General features: G+C 43.0%; 1 long non-coding RNA gene across 1 annotated transcript in view; it reads right to left on the bottom strand.

Annotated features, from left to right (window-relative positions):
- LOC138850199 (uncharacterized) overlaps window positions 1-21425 on the bottom strand; it is a 190841-nt gene that overhangs the window by 11570 nt on the left and 157846 nt on the right. The window contains exon 3 of the long non-coding RNA XR_016235400.1: window positions 13122-13256. This is a non-coding gene — a long non-coding RNA (uncharacterized LOC138850199). The remainder of the gene's footprint in view (window positions 1-13121; window positions 13257-21425) is intronic.

Here is a 21425-nt window from a genome sequence, read left to right as displayed (position 1 = left end):
AGGTGGTAGCCAGTTTCCTCCTATGAATCAAAGCAGCAGAAATGAATCCAAACTACTAGACTGACTTCTGAGATGCATGTTGTAAGACAAGAGAAGGCTGAATCACTTCAAGAGTTGCAGATTCTGCTGCTCTGGGAGCCACCACTTAATACCATTACTGTGCACCTCTGAATTTTCGTAACATCCAGTTTGGTAGGTCTTAGTATAGTGCTCACTCCACATAATATCTCAGGGAGCATGGCTCAACAGAATAAGCTTTACTCTTCACAGGGCAACAATATCCTCTATCAAAGTGAGAAAGTATCTTCCTTGCAGGGAACACACACCTATAAACTCAATTGTCTCTAGACAAACTGAAAGGAAGAAGTATTTCAGTTATGAGACTGCTGACATAGGTGATATAGGTCATGTGACCTAGCAGGAGGGGATGGTATGAAACAAAGATTCTGGGGCCGGCATTGTGGCACAATGAGTTAACGCCCTGGCCTGAAGTGCCCGCATCCCATATGGGTGCCAGTTCAAGACCCGGCTGCTCCACTTCTGATACCACTCTCTGCTGTGGCCTGGGAAAGCAGCAGAAGATGGCCCAAGTCCTTGGGCCCCTGTACCCATGTGGGAGACCCGAAAGAAGCTCCTGGCTTCAGATCAGCACAGCTCCGGCCACTGCGGCCACTTGGGGAGTGAACCAGAGGATGGAAGACTTCACTCTCTCTCTTTCTCGCTCCGTGTAATTCTGACTTTCAAATAAATAAATAAATCTTAAAAAAAAAAATAAAGAAACCAAGGTCGAACAACTTGACACGAGCTGTAATTGTGAAGAGTAGGAGATGTAAACTCAGATATTTCGTGTGTTTGAGTTTTCTGTGAACCATTCTTAAAGGAAGGCATTGCACCACCAACTCATTGTTTAGGGGAAAAATTGTTAAGAAGGTAAACAATTAAAACTGTCTCCCATGAAATGTAGTTGCACAATCTCAGGTTATTTACCTGCAAAGACCAAACTCCAGTGTCTGTAATAGCCTCTGAATCAAATGGGGCAGGGAGACTACCTACATATAACAAATCGACTTTCTGGACACTGAATAGAATCAGACATGTGTTCCTTACATTGAATTTAAACGCAAAGAGTGTAGGGTCCAATATTCAGCTTGGCAGTAAGCACTGCCACCTCATTCTAGCACCTGTGTTGGATTGCCAGCTCTAGCTCTGGCTAATGCAGACAGTGAGGTACTAGTTATGGCTCAGCTTGGTGGGTTCCAGGACCGTTAGGGACTACCTGTATTGCATTTCCAGTTTAGGGCTCCTGGTGTCACCCTGGGCCCAATCCCAATCCCAGCCCTCCTAGTCATTTGGAGAGTGAACCAGCTCAAACCACCCAAATTCAGATGCAAATAAATAGCCTTGAAAGGTAGGAAGCCCCCTGTCTTCACAGTGTCTAAGTGGAGACAGAACGACAGTCAGTATAGGGAAGATTCAAACACTGGGGTTGGCTTAGAGGAGGCGCCTCTTAAAGCTCTTCTCACTCAGCATATGCAGAAGCTTCGATGGAGTTTCTGTGATGCTGGAATTTTGAGGTAAGAGCTGTATCATCACAAATTTACGAGTTATCTGGCTTGTAGTTTTCTAACTGTAAAGGTGAAACATAAAAATAGCCCAGCAGCCCTTGAGACGCGTCAGTTGCCCTCATTTTAAGGTCAACAACTTCATTATTTTTCTTACCCCTCTCAGAATGCCAAGGACTCTGCATTGCGTTCTAAGCTAGTTCTCAAAATAAATTTAATTAGCTTTTCCTTTTCAGATCAAATGCTACGGCTTTAAGGGTCACAAACAACTTCTGCAAGATGTTTCAGGCAAATTGACTACACGTTCAGCACTCCAGTTATGATAAGCAGTGCTAAGAGTTTCATAAATGTGAACTTGTCTAACTTTTGGGACTTGAACACTCTTATCCCCATTATGTAGCTCATGAAACCGAGGCTTAGAAACCTTTGAGCTATTAAAGTGACATAGTCGTGTGCCATCTCCGATCCGAGTAGCTGGATGCAGGAATCAGGAGTTCACCAAGCTGGAAACCCAACAGGCAATACCACCCTATGGCAGGAAGCACAGAACTCCCTTTGGGATAACCTGGCCAAAACTCAGGAAGGAGGGAACAATAAACAAAAACAACACGACCAGCTGCTTTGACAAATGACTGCCTCCAAGGCAATGACCAGATGATCTCAGCTCCTCACGGCCTGACTTGAAGAAAAGCGCTGGTCTTATGGCAATTCCCGCTGGGGAGGGGTTCCAAGCACGCATCTACCTGCGTCTCACTCTCTGACATCTAGGGGATATCGGGAGCAGAAGAAGGTGCTGCCCAGCAGAAATATGATCCAGGATCTGCTAGGGTCGGACTGCCTTTCAGCCAAACAGCCGCTGGGCAGAGGTTGCCTGACTGCACTCACAGTGGGTGATCTTGTCCACAGGTGTTCTGTTACCAATGACCCACTCCTAGAGTCCTGTCCTCCTACGAACCTCACTGACTGCTTTAAGGTATTCCTTTACTACCAGAGGCCACATACCAACCTACTATTATCTGGCTGATTTCTTACTCTTCTTCTATCATCTTATTTCTCTCCTTATTATTATTCTGTTCAAAATTGACTTCACTCCAATCAATATTCCTCCCACTTCTTCTCTCTCAGCTGTTCCCTTTGCAGTGCGGCTTACATTTTCTCCAGCATTCCTTCTGACTTCACAGCTCGATCACACCCTTTCTTCTCTTGAGCATTTTGGAAGATGTGTGTTTGCAGACTGCTTCTCACTCCTAAGCAGAGGAAATATTTTGCTTTGCCGAATCCATCGGAGCAAACTAAAGAGTTAAATGAAGAGAGACTAAGATGTACCTTCATACAGAGAGACAGAATCACACCAATTAGAAAATGGACTACATACACTGCACTTTCAAACCTGGAAATCCAGAGTGAGAGAGAATATCACCTGACAGATGTAATTTGCTTTTTTCTTACGACAAGCAACTGTGTACTCATCCAGTCTGGGGTCTGATTCATACTACCAGGGTCAGAGAACAATTAATCAATCCTGGATACCGACATGCACTGGTGTGGTGGACAGCCGAGTGCTTCTGTCCCTAATAGCCCCCGACTTTGGTTTGAGGGAGACCTGGCCTCGGGGCCTCCCCCTGCTGCACCCTGCCTGAGTTATGTTACTAACATCCCCTGACGACACTTGCAATGGGGCACTCACATGCGTTATCTCATCTTGTCCTCAAAGCAAGTTAGATGTTATTCCTGTCCATTCTGTGGGCGAGAGAGCCGAGATGTCAGCAGTTCAAAGTACTTGCCCCCCAGTCATGTAGATCAGAATTCGTCCTATAATTTTATCCAAAAGTTGATTCATGAAGTTTTCCCCTATGCGTTCATTTCCAGGTTTTTTGTGTGTTTATTTTTATTTATTTGAAAGACAGTATGACAGAGGGAGAGACAGAGACAGAGATCTTCCATCTGCAGATTCACTCTTCAAATGGCCCCAGGGTCAGGGCCCCAAAACTCCATCTAGGTTTTCCAGGTGGGTAGTGGAGATCCAAGCACTGGGGTGGGGTGGGGTGGGTTGGGGTGGGGTGGGTTTGGTTTGGTTTGCCAGGCAGAGTTAGACAGTGAGATAGAGAGACAGAGAGAAAGGTCCTCCTTCCATTGGTTCACCCCCCAAATGGCCGCTACAGCCAGCCTTGTGCTGATCAGAAGCCAGGAGCCGGGTACTTCCTCCCGGTCTCCCATGCTGGTGCAGGGACCCAAGCACTTGGGCCATCCTCCGCTGCCCTCCCAGGCCACAGCAGAGATCTGGCCTGGAAGAGGAGCAACTGGGACCAGTACCCAGCGCCCCAACCGGGACTAGAACCCGGGGTGCCGGCCCCGCAGGCAGAGGATTAGCCAAGTGAGCCACAGTGCCAGCCCTTGGGTGTTCTTTGAATACTTTCCCAGGCACATTAGCAGGGAGAGGGATCAGAAGCATAGCAGCCAGGACTGCAGCTGGCACCCATATGGGATACTGACATCACAGGCAGCAGCTTCACATGCTGTGCCACAATGCCAACCCCATCTCCAGTTTCTAAATGAGAGAGGCTGAAGGAAATTAGCCTTATTTTTTAGATTGCTGTCAGATAACACGTATGCTATATATTGTTCACTGAGCAAAACTACTTATTAGCATTTTGCTCAAAACAAGAAAAATGGTGTAGACTTAGGATCCTCAGTAACATGACGCCTAAAACTGCTAGCATACCTCACTGGGTGCTCCCCTCACAGCAGGAATGAGCCCTCTGGTGGGAGACGAGAAAACTGCTGGAACCCCAGAGAGACTGGGGGAAGATGAGAGTCTGCTGGCCCAGACAGGAAGAAAAGGTGAAGTGTTGAAGAGGACAGGCAAGATGTAAGCAAGAGAGTTCTGGTGTTGCTGACAAAAGGCTTGGGTCACAGGGCCTAACTCTTCCCAGGCCTCTGCTAAGTCTCAGCTGAGCCATTTCCGTTGCATAGGAGAACTGATCATCACCATCTCTCCATGACTTGCCCTGGGTATCAAATGCACATAAGTGTAACAGTGATTTACTAATGATAAAGCAGGAAAGAAGTTATGAATGGAGGCCCAAGGCCAATATGACCAGGGTTAGGTTTGGCCTGCAAAGTGGTCTTCAAAAGAAGTCAGATGAAAAAGAATGACTTCAAGCAGGGCATTGCCCATTTCTATTCCACCAGTTCTGGACTCTTCCTATATTTTGCTGCCTGTCGTTCCTGGCAGGCCTTAGCATTTACTCCTCTACTACATCATCCTTTATGTGCAAGATGGTAGAGGATGCACTTGTGTCACCACTGTGATTCAAGTTCTCGTAAAACAGTGGCAAGCAGAAGGCCCATGGTAAAGGCAATGAGGTAGAGCTTGGGGAAAGTGCACTTCCTAGGCACATGCTTCGGAAAGAAAAAGAACCGGAGAAGAGAATGTGGTTTCCAGAGAACTCTCCCGGAGGGTCAAAGTAGGCTGCTGAGTTTGGGAAAGGAGGTGGGGACATGATCCTATCGCTTGACACACTCCTCTCTCAGTAGGCTCGGCACCTTGACATCTCTCAGGTAACAGAAGCCACACCAGCTAGGCTAACCAGAAAAACCACATGCATAGCAGTAGAGCAAAGATGTGAGAGGGGAAAATGCATTTTGACATCCAAAAAGACTGATTGTTAAGCAGCAGTGAAAATTGAAAAACCGATCTCGGGAAGCCTGCAGGAGCGCCTCCGGAGTGCTCTGGCAGACGGATGATGAGGACAAATGCAGGAAGTGCAATTCGCATAGCAACTGGCCATTCATCCTGAAAACAAATGCACTCTGGTCGTTATTTATCCAGCAGTTATCTTTGATTGTGAAATGAATCCGTGGCACCTAATGTGTGTTCCTCAATTCTTTGATGTCTGGTGTCAACCAACCGTTTAATAACTGTCAACAATGATACTGTATGTGAGGGAATATATTCAGTGAGAGATTAAATTAGGCACCATGGCCAGATCAACCACCGTGCAGGGAAACATTCCGTGCTAGAAAATAACATTATCATCATTAGGATGAAAAGAATTTCAGATGACAGACGTAGGATATTCTTCCCCCAAATGCCAGGTTTGAGTTTGTATCCTCCAACTAGGATATGTGTGGCTTGGCCTAGCTGACAATACCTTCATTGCCAGCCCAGGCCAATCCCTTGTCAATCAGGAAGTTTATCCTGTTTCTCCCTAGCATCTGCATCCCAATTCTTCAGGCCAAAACACTGACACAGAGGGATGGGACAGGAGCAACCATACAGTCACAACACCAAGGTCTGAGTGATCATGCCCTTTCTCTCTCCCCCATGTGACCTGATCTCTAAGTTTCAGATCCTTCATCAGTGACCATGACATGTACACAGGTGCATGCCATCAGCACCGTAACATGGCACCAACATTGCCTTCTAAGAGCCCTCCTATTGTATTCAGTAGAAGCAGTTTGGTGACATCTCATTGGCCTCTCCAGCAAGGGCTGTAAAAGGAACAGAAGTACAGATACACTCTAGGCATGGGGCCTGTGTTTCAGTCCATGTAAGGAGACATATTCCAGGGGCCACTATTGTGGTGCAGCAGGTTCAGCTGCTGCTGGCATTACGTATTGAGGTCCTCGTTTGACTCCCAGCAACTCTGCTTCCAGTCCAGCTTCCTGATACTGTGCCTTGGAAGACAGCAGATAGTCCAGATATAATCCCAATGCAGCATGACTCTCTCTCTAGAGTTTCTGTGGCCCAAGTTATTCCCTGTGTAGTATTTCTTTTCCTCTTATGGGAATAGGACTTCTGCCAAAAAGGAGCGATCAGGCAGCAGAGTGGCTGTAGCCCGTTTCAGGGCTTCTTCCCTTGGCATTTGGAGGCATCTCTGGATTATTTACAATTTCACATCCATTCTGGCATATTGCTTGGTTTTTCGCTCACCGTGGACATAAGTGAAAAACATCTTGAGTTAGTGGTTAGTGCTGAATCTGACTTCTGCTCACTTCCTCTCCGTCTACCTGCTTTATTTTTTGGACTTTGAATGTTTACACTCTTTTTGTAGGGGATTTTTCGAAGCTAGTGACTAAGATATTACCCATGGGCTAAATGCATTGATCTGAAAAATGAAAAATATATGTACCGGTAAGAGTTTGAGTTAGACAGTTGTCTCAAATCTTACACTGATTAGCTATGACATGAATACTGTCTGAAAAAAAAATACTGTCTGACTTAAATAGACGTTTTCTAACTGTTTGGAAAATTGTTATTTATGTAGGTACCTTTTGAGAGCAAATGTTTATAACAGTCGTAACATTTGTTATGCTACAGACAGTAAGCTTTTTGACCATAATCACATCCAAATACTGCCTCCAAGCTATTAAGACAACCGAAGGTTTTATACGTTGTATTCTTTCCATTAGGAAATTTCATTTAAAAACCAAACACTGAAAGCATGTATCCTCAGAAATTCTGTTGTGAAAACAGTGTAAAAACTTAAACATTGAGTAAACTTTAATAAAGAGACTCTGTTGAACATCTGAATTCAATTGAAAGCTGGGGCATTGTTTGTCCATTAAAATCCACACCTGCTCACCACTTGACATTTTAGCCCCATCCTCTCCATTCGTGGAGTCCCTGAGCTTCTATAATTGGCATCCCATCTTTTCTGTTTAGTGAAAAGTCTGAGCTCTCCAGTGTCCAAATTTGTGGCCTATCTGAAAAGCTCAAAGAACCATCTGGATTGATTCAGCTAGTTAGCATCTGGGTAAGATTGTTATGGGCCAGGCTTAAGTAAATAAATGAGTAGATGCATCTCAAAAAGTTCATTGAAAATGGAATTAAAATATTATGTACAAAAAATCTGAAATCCGTTCATAGTCTTTCCTAACATGCATTTTCTAGGAATTTGTGAAGACCCTTCATGAAAAGGATGAAGCTATCTTTCACGAGAGTCTGGTTATTTTTGTTTGATGAACTTCATGATGAAACAATTCTATTTCATCTGTTAGAAAATAGTTCTCAAGGGCAGAAATGCTTTGACAGAGTCACATATTCTAATCTTGCCTTACCAATTCAGAAACTCTACACACCTAACCAGACTTTCCCAAATAAGTAGCAATAACAAAAAACATCACATTTGTTTAATTCTAACAAGTAATCCACAAAGTTGTGAAATTATCACTCTGAAGTCACAAACATGTTACTAATATGAATTTGTGTTAACTGCATACTTCACCTAGGTGAGAACTGATTCAATTTTTTTTAAAGTTGATAACCTCTCTTCAATATATGCAATTCACTTTCTCAATACAGTGGTAGTTTTTATTCTTGCCAGGAACTGTGGTAAACAGGTTAATATTCTCTGGACCATCTTAAGTTTCAGCACTGACTTCCTAAAATAGAGAGGCTTAATAAGGCAACCACTATTCCCAGATTATCCCATAGTATACTATTTAGCTTCTACCCAGCATCCCAGGAGAACTTTTCAAGACTTACCTTCACTCATGTAGCCTTGGCTTAATTCCATTTTTTTAATCTGCCTGATAAGGTTTGCCCTGAACAGGACTCAGACAACCAAAGTGGACTCAGCCAAGAAGACTTTGAGCTTCAGATGATACATTTATAAAGTCACTCATCCCTAGGATACCTATTTACTTCTGAACGTCACTCTAGGCAAAGTCTCCAAATTATACTTGTGTGATCTTTCCAAAATCAGAGAAAGGCAGCACTTCATCTATTTCTCAAGCCCCACTCTTCAGAATATCCCTAACTTCCCTTTAACCTCTTCTTAGAACAGCTAATCCATCAGTAGGTATTGACTCCTCTACCTCCAAAATATTTCCCAATCTATCTGCATCTCACGCGCTCCAGTCTAACTGGCCTTTGAAAGTAATCCATGTCTCTCAAAGGCAATAGTTTCCTACTATTTACCAAGTTTTCACCCATACCTCTGTACCATCCACTATTTTTAATCACATAAAAATATCTTCATCTTAAATTCAGAGGCCCCCACTATTATTAATATTTTGGTATAAGTCTTTGTGGATCTGTTCCTTTGCATGTAAGTATACATTCATTTTTTTTAACTAAGTGAAAGCATGATGTCCCCTACTATTTCCTAAATTATTTCCTGTGGATAATATTATATCTTCCTATCAGAATGTTTTTCATTTCTGTGAACATCCTCAACTACCTGTATGGCTATTTTCCTCCATTCCAGGATCGTAGATGTTGGTACTTCAAAGAATACATGGATCAGTGGAATTCAAAGTTTATGTTGGTACCAAAAACCATGAAATCCATTCATCTAAGACTCTTCAGAAAGGCAATGGAAAGTTATTATGAAAAATTATACATACATTTCAAACTGTTTTGCACCAACATACACTTATCATTTAATCCATTTTCCATGACCTCGCTGAAGTACCCTTATACAATACATTTGGTTACTGTCATGTAAACCGCTTAATCAAGCACAGTCCTTTTTCATGCTTGCTTCTGAAAAGAGTAGGCCCATTTTCTTCAACTTTGTCTTCACAAAGAAGTCTCATCTTTGTTTCTGTAATGTAGATCTCATCATCTCACCTACTGTGGCCTACAAAGCCTTATTCTATGGCCTCTGCTCTACCTCATCAACTTCATCTTCTACACTCTTTTCCTCTTGCCCAGCATATTCCAGTAGTAGAGACCAAATCTCAGATTCAAAAACTCTAGCCTTCTTCTTACCTCATCACCTTTATATGTGTTCCTTTCTCTGGCCTGAAGTGTTCTCTCTGATCTCTGACAGTCTTCAGGTCTCAGTTCAAAGAGCGGTGCTCTCAAAGACTTTCCTCATCTTCTAACATAAAGGAGTCTCTTCCTTAAACTTTCTTGTCTCCCCTGACCCCGTAAACTTCATTTAAGTTCTTGAACTGGCCCCTCCCACAGCGAGTCAGGACTTGCGTATGTGAATCCACCTGACCAATAGGAGATAAATATACATAAGCATGATGCACGCACATGATTCTGAAACAGTTTCACATCAGGGTCTGTTCTTCGAGTAACCAGCTGCCATGCTGTAAAAAACTTGGCATGGATACAGAACGCTGACCAAGGCTAAAGAGACCCTGGACAATGCTCCAGACCCAGTTGACCTCCTAACTGAATGGTCTCGTGAACAACATTAAAAACTGCACATGGAAGAGCAGGAATACTCAGATTACTCCAGCCAATCCACACAAGTCATGAGCAGTAATAAATAACTGTTGTAAGCCGGTACATTCGGGGTGGCTTTTACACTGCCGTTGATAACAAAACTAATTGATCTGCAATGCCATGTGCCGTACTGCATTTATCACAGCTGTGTTTTGCATGTGTCCACAAAATGCCTATGTTGAGACTTGCGCCCTCATCAATCCAATAGTGTTGGGAAGTAGAACTTATTCACAGGTGATTAGGCCTTGAGGGTTCTGTCCTCAGGAATGGGTTAACGCTGTTTTCATAGGAGACACTCTGCTGTTGTGGGAAGGAATTCCGATCACAAGGTACATTTGTGTCCCCTTCCCTCTGTCCTGTGCGTACACTCTTGTCCTTCTGCCACCTGCCATGCGATGCCCAAGCCGAGGACACCCCGTGCCAGCCCCCTCGTCTTGGATTGCCCAGCCTCTAGAATTGTGAGGAAATGCATTTCCGTTCCATATAACATACCTATTTGGCGATTTTCTGTTATCACAGAACAAAACTACAGCAATCACCATGTGAAATAACAAGACTTTCCTATCTGATTAGTATCCTTACTCTGCCATCAGAATCTCTGTGAGAACACATGTTTTGCCAGGTTATTTGCCAATGTACACATCTTTGATGTCTGTGACAATACCTGGAAACTAGTAGGTACTCAACAAACTGTGGTGATTGGAAGGAAATGTTAAGGCAGCTAGGTAGAATGGAGCCTTTATGTGTAGGAAGGAGCAAAAAAACTGAGTTTTAAAGAAAAGGAATTCACGTGCAATGGAGTAAGGAAACAAGTCCTGAAAGCAGGACCCAGCCTCTAGTGTTGGTGTCCCCTGGGCCTCGGGGTATCCCTGCCTGGGCTTTATCACAACGTGCTCTCTGACCTGAGGAAATGAAACAGCTGGCCCTGCTGGCCTCAAAGACTCCTTTGCTTCTGCAATAGATAAGCAGCTGATGGCCAGAGTTGTCCAGAGAGGTTTGCTTAGGGGAATTCCACAACCAAAAATCCCCACTCAGACTTTCCCAGAAGAGGGAGGAGGGGAGAAGAAACAGGGACCCCTGGGCACGTCTGTAAGCACCCCAGTCTGAACGCAGCCCTTTACTGAAACACTTCCCTGGTCCATCAGGTGCGGCAGCTTGTGCCTCTCCACTTTTTCCAATAAACTATGAAAAATTGGCCTTCTCGCCCGCTCATTCATTGGTCACATCCTCCCTTGTCTATAGAACAAGTTCTCGGGGTTCTAAGCAGCAGTTACAGAAAGTTCCAAGGCTTTTGATAAAGTACTAGAAAAAAATGTATGAAAGCTCGAAGCGCATTCAAAGATCACCTCAGCCAGTCGTTCTTGTTATGGGTGAGCAGTAGAAGCTCAGCGAGGAACCGGGCACACACTGTGGAGATCAGGCCTTTCCCATAGGGAGCGATCTACAAGTGTCATCTTCTGGAAAGCAGAAGCCCTACAGGGCTGGAGTCCTAGATGCACACAGTGTGAGACTCCGAAAGCACTCCAAGATAGGTGATACCTGTACACTCCAGGTTTTAGATTGGCAACTTTCCGGGTTTGGAGCTATTTTCCTGAACTCTGTCTGCAGAAGATTTCCAGGATGCTTGGGAAAGTGGCATTTGGCACATGCCTGGTGGTCTTGCGTCACTTCTCATCTGTGAGCCTCGGCTGTGACTACTCTGTGACATTGTACCCATACTAACTAGTTCCCCAGTCTCTATTCCCGGTTTTCACATGTGTTACACCCTGTGCTAACTGGTTCCTGTTTACTTCTGATAGAAAAATACTATTGTAATTCTTACGTCTTGTTGAGTAAACCACACATCAAACCATTTGGATAATATGTCCTAACAGCTAATATAAGAGAAGATGCCCATCTCTGCCTGCCTATATGCAAAGCCTACCATTTACTGCCTTCTTCCCACAATGCATCTGTTCTCATGGGGCTGCCTATCTCAGCCTCAGCCCAACATTCAACCTTGAATATCCACATAAGGCAATTTCACTGGAAGGTGCCTCATTCCTTTGAGTTCATACTTGCTGTCAGTCATAGGCTGAGAATTAGTCAATACTTACTTAATATGTCAGTTCTCTTTCGGTTCAGGAGAAGCCCCTAACTCAACCCCAAAAAGTATCTACTCTGAGTCTTTTCTATCTGCAGGAATGCTACTGAGAAGCACACCTAGGCAGAGAGAAACTATAAACATCTTGGTAATCTAAGTTCCCTCAGATTTATAGATTGGTATATCCTGTCATGTATAAATATTCACTTGTGCTTAGAACGGGTAAAGCATCCTTTTGTTTATAACCTTAGGCCTAGCAACTCGGCGATTTTTAGTCACATGCCATTTTTTCCCATTCTTACTTGTAAAGACAGTATGTATACATCAGGAGCGGCACTTCTCTGATTCAAGGAGGTTTGCCAGTGGGATAGGAGTGGGGAGATGTTGCTGGCCCTGCCTTCGTGTTTTTCTGCTACTGTCAGAAAAATTGAGGCTGGAAAAAGTCACTTAGTCAAGGTCATCCAGTTTTACAGATGACAACATTGTTACCTGTGACTCTTGGCACCTAGCACTTCGATGCTAACATGCACAGCTTAATTCAATCTATAAACCTCGTCTTTATTTGGGTGGTAGACAGTGAAACTGGCTTTTTTTTTTTTCCTTCCCCTGCCTCAACGGATTCTGAGAAAAGTCTCCCTGTTTTCAAGGCCTAACTCCCTGGATTTTCTCCTGATGCATACTGGTTGCTGCCTACAGACTGGGTTGCCTAGCAACCAAGCTCTGCAGGCTTCCTCATAGACAAAGGCTTTTTCCTTCCAGTCCAACTGCTGTACTAATGCTCATTGTTGACAAGGGAACAGCTCCCTTCTGAGCATATGCTATAATCTGAAGGCTGCTATGGGAACTCAGTGCCAGGAGTTAGGAACATCTCTCCCGAAACACAGAGGAGAGACAGAAGTGGGAGGACCAACTCATGTATGGCAGAGCCTATTTCCTGCACTGATAGATGATCGTGCATTCATTTTCATTTGGTCACTCACCAGAAATTCTGTTGGAGAAGGAATTTCCTTGGAGTAGATTCTCAGTTTAAAGGTTAATTCACAATCCCATCTTTGTGTCCCATAAAACCCACAATGGAATCCTGTAATATTGCCAGGCAATACAACCACACAGTCTGAAATCACTTCCTATCTATCAGCTAAGTAGCTCAGATTTGAGCTGTGCCTAACTGCAAACCCTCAAATTCATACAAACAATTCACAACCATCTTATTGGACCCTAACATCAGAGTAAGCAGAACATGGAATGACATTATCAGCACCTGGTATGAGGAAACCAGGGGACTCACCCAAGGGAGACAGGGAGGAGGAGAGAGAGTCCCTTGTTCAAAATCAGCGTTTCTGAGGCCTGTGATTGCAGGTGCCTGCCAACTCTGGGACAAACGCATCCTCACGTGGAAAGCAACTTGATATATGTGGCTTGCCTGCAGAGAATGGAGGACAGAGGGTTATTTTCTAAATTAGTAAATAAGCTGCAAGAAATTTAGCAATTTATTCTGGGTCACTCAGCAAAGCTGTGACCCTCTTAGCTGTTTCAAACAAGGCAATCAGCCATTTAAACACCACATTCCTGATGCCTCTGTGTCTTTAATGCAGCATAGGAATGAATGCATTTAGAGCGATATGCAAACAAGTAGATTTTCAGTACCAATTATTGGTAACTGAAACTAATACACACCACTGTTGAACGTAACGATATTTTATATGATTGCTTTCCTAGGGAAAGCAAAACGGTAAATGAGTTCAAGTATTCCATCTCTTTTCCTCATATTTGTGTCATCTACAGATCTTTATAGAGTCTGGCATACAGAAGGAATGATAGTTGGATGAGAGATAGACACAGAAATGTAATAAAAGAAAAAAATAGAAAACAAGTAAGCCAACACTTATCCAATATCGCAAAATGGGCTTGTGTTCCAATCTCTTTTCCCTAATTTCCTAAACTGACACCACCTTGAGTTCAAAATTAAGAAGACCCTCCTGGCATTTCAAAACTGCTAAGATGACATACTATTTTCCAGAAGAAAAGTAAAGATCTTCCTTGTGAAATGAGACTCAGTACCTATCTACAAGTCCTAAGCCCCTATCATCCAATTGGGAACAGAAGAAATTCCATTAAAACTGGAAATTTCCTTTTAGATTTTATTACTTTCTCCCTTCTACTGAATATTTATCTAGTTTTACCATTGATTTTATGGCAAATTACTCAGAGCAGTATCATAAAGATCATCAAATCAGGTTGACTTAGGTTAAAGGCCTCCCTTCATAGTTCCAGGTCAAACTTTGGCCAATGTCAGAAAATGGTTGTAGACAATGATAGTGCATATAAAATATGTAGCTTAAATCTAGCATATATGGGGTCAATAAGCATTACGCACTGATTTCTTTTAAACAAAAGTTGGTTTTCAAACTTGCAATAAAAAGGTTTATTTATTTAAAAGAATGAGAGAGACAGAGACATTCCTTCTGCTGGTTCACTCCCCAAATAGCCACGATGGCCAGGACTGGTCCATGCTAAAGTCAGGAGCCTGGAACTCCATCCAAGTCTCCCATGTGGATGCTAAGGGCAACACTCTTGGACCATCCTCTGCTTCCTTCCCAAGTACATGAGCAGGGATCTGCACTGGAAGTCGAATAGTCTGGACTCAAATCAGCACTCCAGTATGATGAGTATGTCTTTGTGGCAAGCATCAGCAGCTTCACCCACTGTACTACAATGTCAGCCCCAGTTTTCTAAGTTTTATTGGAGAGGGAGAGGGAGAGGGAATGAATGAATGAATAAATATGAATGAGGGATACAGGGACCGAGCTCTCATCCTCTGTATCACTCCTTCAGTGACCACAATGGGCAGAGCTACACCAGGCTGAAGCATGTCATCCCCCACATCAGTGCCACAAACTGCACACTTGGGCTCTCATCTGCTGGGCCCCAGGTTGAGCATTAGCCAAAAGCTATCATCAGGGACAGAGCTGGGGCTGAAACCCAGGCACTCCAATATGGAACGCGGGCATCCATAGTAGGAGGCTTAACACCTCCCCTCATTAATTTTGGGGATAATAGTCATTTAAATAAGTCAATATTTGGATTCCTATCATTTTTATTGAGGAGACCATGTTCTTTCAGCAGGATCCCAACATGTTTCAAACTTTTCAAGCAACTCATGGAAAGAATTTGCAGTACGTTTCCAAGAACCATGAGTATAAATGGCATTTAACCTGATGTACCCCTTTTCTGGCCCAGGGAGAAAATTCCAGAGAAGCAGCAGTCTAGATGTTGTCTATGCAGAAATTTGCCACTGGCACTCCAGGACTTGCTTTCTCACGCCCCACCTCCCACCAGGAGGGGCTTCTTTAGTACACACTGTTCCTGTCCCTCCCTAAGCTGAATCAGAACAAACCATGTTTTTCCATCACATGCTAGATTTTTCTGACACCATCTGTTCTCCTAAGCCCACAGCACAGTTTTCCTTGCTGTCACAACTCTATTTGAACATGATGAGAAGAAATGTGATGAATGATTCTAAGCAGGGTTATTTACCTTCTAACTATCCACCACTAAAGGGTAGGGAATTTGTATTTGGTAGTAGTACAGGACCTTCCAGCACTGGGATAATATCATTAGGCCCACCTACTGTGGCAAGTTTGACTGACAGATATAAGGGCTGATTCCAAAAAGTTTCAATACAGGAGGAAGCAGTGGCTATCGGCGCTACCTTAGCTCTTTTTTACTGATCTCTTAATTTCCACTAGACACTAAGTTGAACACCTTAAACAGATCATAATGATTGTTACAGCACCCCCAGAAGATAAAAGACACTGTGTCTTTCATGTGAATAGCTGAGAAACCAGTGGCTTTAGAAAATGAATTAATCTTTCCACACAGTGCTAGTTAGTTGCAGTGTTGGGATGTGAACCTAAGTTATCTGTCGCTACACTTTCTGTTCTTGACCACTTATATAAACTTCCTCCAGCGACAATGGTGCACTAACAATCAGCTGATTTTCACTTACCTGCTCCCAACATTAGTAAGACTTCTCCTGGACTGGTAGGAATGAAATCTTTTTGGATAAAAAAAGCTGGGGTGGGGGGGAATCTGCATGTGGCTCATTATTATGGTAATATGGGAAATGTAATGAGGGGTAAATGGGAACTGTTTGTATTACTGACAATTTTTGTTTTGTAAATGTAAAATTATATTGAGTAAAATGGTTCTTTAAATGTTATATTTTGCTGCTGTTGCAGTCCTAACATAAAAGTCCAGTAATGGACAAATGAAATCCTTCATCTACACACACACAAGCAACCATTATGTTTCATCATGTACTATAGATGCTCAGTAACTATCACTGATGGTGGCTCATTGAAAGAAGACTGTTACTGGGGGTGGAGGGGATCAAATTACTTTTCATTCAAATCAGGATATGTTTGAGAGGGCAAGAGATCAACATTTTTCTAGGAGAGCAGGATGCTGAAAGTCCTGCTATACACCAGGGCAGTCTTGGGCAAACTGGACCACAAGGTTTTCCTAGTCACAATTCCTATTCTTACTATATGCACTCCATGCCATGAGTTTCCTCGGTGATAAAGGTCAGAAACAGTCTTTGAAACATGTACATTGGAATACCAAAAAAATCAAGCCATCTACCCCAAATGCAAACCCAGAGAGGGAGACGATCAGACAACCTGGATGTCACCCTGATTTTGTTTTCCCTTTTATAAATGTGTTTGTGATTCTTTTTTCCCACTCCTCAGCAGATGCTCCCTGATTTGCGCTCCGGCTAATGTCACTCACATCAAGAGTGTTGCCAAATGCAATGAGGTGCAACTGACACCAGGGAAGATGATGAGCAAGGAGAATGGCAGCTGGCTGCGTTTCCTTCTTGTAGAATTTTAATGAATCAAGCAGCACATCTGTATTTGCTAGAAGCCAGCAGAATGCTCTCTTCCCCAACTGTAAGATCTAAGGACCATGAAGTGGGTTCCACCTTCCTGACAGGCAGGATGGGGCCCGAATAGAAAATGAAACTTCGTAGATGTAAGAGGCAGCTGCAGAGCCGCTGGAAGAACTTCAGACAGGGGGTGCGGAAACCGAGTTCTCCCCTTCTCTCATTCTCTCTCTGCTATTCGTCAGTTTCGAGACTTAGACATACTATCTTAAGACTCTGTCACTAAATATACATTACAGCTACCTTAAGCAAATTATATATATGCATATGTGTGTGTATATATGTATGTATGTATGTATAAACACACCACACACACACACACCCCTTCAAGTTTCCATAGACATTTCATAGAGGCCAATGGCAAGAATTGTCCAAGGTCTCAAAAGGGCTATAGACAGGAAGTAGAAAACCACTGCAGGGCTCGTTCTTTCATTATGGCTTCTTTCCAGCAATCTGCTTCTGCATCTTCTTTCTCTATCAGTTACCTTTTCGTTTTCTTCCCTATCTGCCTAGTGGCAAATAACCCAAATCCCCGTGATCTGGTCATACCCCCCGAGGAGAGAATCATTCTTGGCTTTCATTCTCCTTTGCGTGTGTAGTTCCCAGGTGATAGACCTAGCTGGTTGTCAGGTGACTTCCATGGACCTGTAGATGTCACACCTGAGGCCCACTATTTTTTTTTTTTTTTTTGACAGGCAGACTTAGAGAGAGAGACAGACAGAGAGAAAGGTCTTCTTTTTTCCGTTGGTTCACCCCACAAATGGCCGCTGCGCTGATCCGAAGCCAGGAGCCAGGTGCTTCTCCTGGTCTCCCATGCGGGTGCAGGGCCCAAGCACCTGGGCCATCCTCCACTGCCTTCCCGGGCCACAGCAAAGAGCTGGACTGGAAGAGGAGCAGCCGGGATAGAATCCGGCGCCCCAACCTGGACTAGAACCCAGGGTGCCTGCGCCACAGGCAGAGGATTAGCCTAGTGAGCCATGGCGCTGGCCGCTGAGGCCCACTTTTATGACTCAACACTCAAAGTATCAGCGTCAGCTGTAGGGGACTAGGAGCTGAGTCAGCATTTTTGACACTATTCACTTGTTTGTAACTTTATTTCCTCAACAGTTATATCTGAACTCCCCTCCCTCCTATGTTTATGTACCTTAAAGGAGACTATGTGCAGGGGGAAACAATGCTTGACATGCCAAGGGCTTTACATCAAGTGTTAGATTTTTCACTTGTTACCCTGCAGCCCATATATCATATATCACATATATATATATATATATATATCTCACGTTCTCAAAGGTGTGGTCCTCCCTCCCTGGACACCTGGCAGATCAGTGTCACTGCCAGAAGGAATAGTTTTCTCCATGCACATGTTATGAGCTGCACTTCACTGACAGGCCAGAACCCTCTCTCTCCATGTTTGTAAGGAATTTCTTTATTTGCATTATGTAAATGCTACCTTGTACAATTTCATATTCATAATTATTATCATTAATAAACTCAGTTGTTTCTCTGAGCTCTGAGGTACTTAATTACCAGAAATGTAAACACAATCTAAGGAGTACAGAAAGCATGAATATTTACTTATACTGACAGATTTTGTTTCTGACTTGCCATGGTTATTAATATTTTAGTGTTACAGCCACTGTGGTCTATCAGTGTAAGTACTCAATAGAGAGCAAGGGCGACTCCCCAACCCAGACCTCAATCTGTTAACGGATATCAATTCAAAGGCAAAGAACACACATACATTCAGGTCTCATAATGATCAAACAACAGATGTCTATTGAGATCTATGGTGGGAAAAAAAATCAACATTGTTAGGGGCTCAAAAGGACTTTTAATGTAAAATAATACTCTGAAAATATTTTCCTGATAGATCCTGTCCACAGATCTGATCCACACACCCCCTCCCCACCAATGATCTCCAGAAATGACTTGCTGGGAAGAGCACTAAGATCTAATTTTGACTCTAAAATTTACAGCCCTCAAATTCCTCACTAGCAGAGGGAGGCATAATTATAATGTCTGCTCTGCTCTGTTGGAACTGGCAGAGAGTAAATATGTTGAAATAGAAACAGCAGAGAAGAGTTTAAAGTCAGTGGTTCAGGCTTATTTTACCAGGATGAGCCCGAAGCAACACATCTTCTGGGTGAGTATCAACTATCTTGCATAGAACCATTAAGAAACCAGGTAGATTCATAACTTGAAACCTTAGCAGGTAAATACAAACAGGCTGTAGCTCTATGAGAATATTGGTTAGCATAGATTGAGTCTTGGTCAAATAGGAAAGAGGGAGATGTAGGAAGATAAATTAGGAAAAGTGATTAAGAAGGACAGAGAGAGACAAAGCGGAAAAGAAAACAGGATAACCTTGAACAGAAAATACACTGAATATACAGAAAAATAATTTGAGTAGTGAGCATTGTGGTGCAGCCGACAATGTTGCAACTTGTGAAGCCTCCATCCAAGTCCTGGCTCTGCTCTGGAGTCCAGCTTCCTGCTGCACCATGGGAGGCACAGGTGAAGAATCAAGTACATGGGTCCCTGCCACACCTGTGGTATACCCTACTGGAGTTCCTGGCTCCCAGCCTCAGCCTGGCTCAGCCTTAGTTGTAGGTATTTGGAGAGTGAACCAGAAGATGGAAGACTGTACCTCACTCACTCTCTCAGCCTTTCAAATATTAGAGGAAAAAAATAACTTGAGAAGTAGCTATTTTTTGTACTGTCAAAGTGTACACAAGCATGCTTAGACGCAGACACACATGTATTTAAATATTCCTCCACACAGTCCATATTCACAGTCTCATCTTCATCTTGTTAGGTCCAACTTTCGTGTCCATAACTCACATTAATATGCTCTCACAAGTCACTCTCCCACACTCACACACATATATACATCCACACTCTCTCACCTGTGTATTTTCTCTCAGCTCGAAGGACAGCTCTAGTCTACAACGTGAATGCTTTGAAAGCACGTCTAGGCATGAGGACACAGTCTGTCTCCCCAGAAAGAGTGAATCGGAAGGCACAAAGACCTGACCCAATGCCAACAGAAAGGTCAGCATGACCAACACCAGCTTCCTAAAGCAACTGGCAAGTTTTCTGTGCATGAACATGGAAGAAATTCAGGTTAATGGCTGGGTACTGTCATTATCCAGTTTGAAGCCCATCTTTGAGAGGATATTTTAGTGATGTGTTTGCCAAATTGTTTGATTCAAATGTTAACCGAGACACAAATACATAGAAATAAATAAATAAACAAAAAACCCTACATGAAAGATCTCTGCGAGTGAGATCCCAGTGAAAAGAACAGGTCATCAAAGAAGGAGGTACCTTTCTCTGAAGGGAGGAGAGAACTTCCACTTGGACTACGACCTTGTCTAAATATGATCAGAGTTGGTGAACTCAAAAGGCTTCCATAGCCTTGGCGACTCATGACAAGAGGCTAGGGTAATTACTGATGCCATAAACAAGAGTGTCAATTTGTTAAGTCAACAACAGGAGTCACTGTGCACTTACTCCTCATGTAGGATCTCTGTCCTTAATGTGTAGTTCAATGTGAATTAATGCTATGACTAGTGCCAAACAGTACTTTACACTTTGTGTTATGTGTGGGTGCAAACTGATGAAATCTTTACTTAATATATGCTAAATTGATCTTCTGTATATAAAGAGAATTGAAAATGAATCTTGATGTGAATGGAAGGGGGGAGGGAGAGGGAAAGGGGAGGGTTGCGGGTGGCAGGGAAGTTATGCGGGGGGTGGGGGGAAGCCATTGTAATCCACAAGCTGTACTTTGGAAATTTATATTCATTAAATAAAAGTTTAAAAAAAAGAAATATAAATTACAACCTTTCTAGATCCATCCCTCCTAACTGCACAAAGGAATCAAATGTTTCACAAACATACAACACACTTGAACATCTATAACTATCAAATATATCACTCCTAAGGTTCATATCCAGCTCTGAGTTCTTATTAAACAAGCCTTTAGTTGCATACCTGAATGTAGTACTGTATAAAGCATAGGAAAATTGGATAGATTTTATGATTACAGCTCAGTAAGAATTGTGTGTAGAAACTGTTCTTTTTTTTCTTCTTTTTTTTCTTTGTTTTTAACTTTTATTTAATGAATATAAATTTCCAAAGTACAGCTTATGGATTACAATGGCTTCCCCCCCATAATGTCCCTCCCACACGCAACCCCCCCCTTTCCCACTCCCTCTCCCCTTCCATTCACATCAAGATTCACTTTCAATTCTCTTTATATACAGAAGATCAATTTAGCATATATTAAGTAAAGGTTTCAACAGTTTGTACCCACATAGAAACACAAAGTGAACAATACTGTTTGAGTACTAGTTATAGCATTAAATCACAATGTACAGCACATTAAGGACAGAGATCCTACATGAGGAGTAAGTGCACAGTGACTCCTGCTGTTGACTTAACAAATTGGCACTCTTGTTTATGGCATCAGTAATCACCCTAGGCTCTTGCCATGAGTTTCCAAGGCTATGGAAGCCTTTTGAGTTCACCGACTCTGACCATATTTAGACAAGGTCGTAGTCCAAGTGGAAGTTCTCTCCTCCCTTCAGAGAAAGGTACCTCCTTCTTTAATGACCTGTTCTTTTCACTGGGATCTCACTCGCG

Source organism: Oryctolagus cuniculus, chromosome 6, assembly GCF_051225735.1.
Source record: "Oryctolagus cuniculus isolate XC-2025 breed Fujian yellow rabbit chromosome 6, ASM5122573v1, whole genome shotgun sequence".
NCBI lineage: Eukaryota > Metazoa > Chordata > Mammalia > Lagomorpha > Leporidae > Oryctolagus > Oryctolagus cuniculus.
This window is presented reverse-complemented; position numbering and strand designations above follow the sequence as displayed.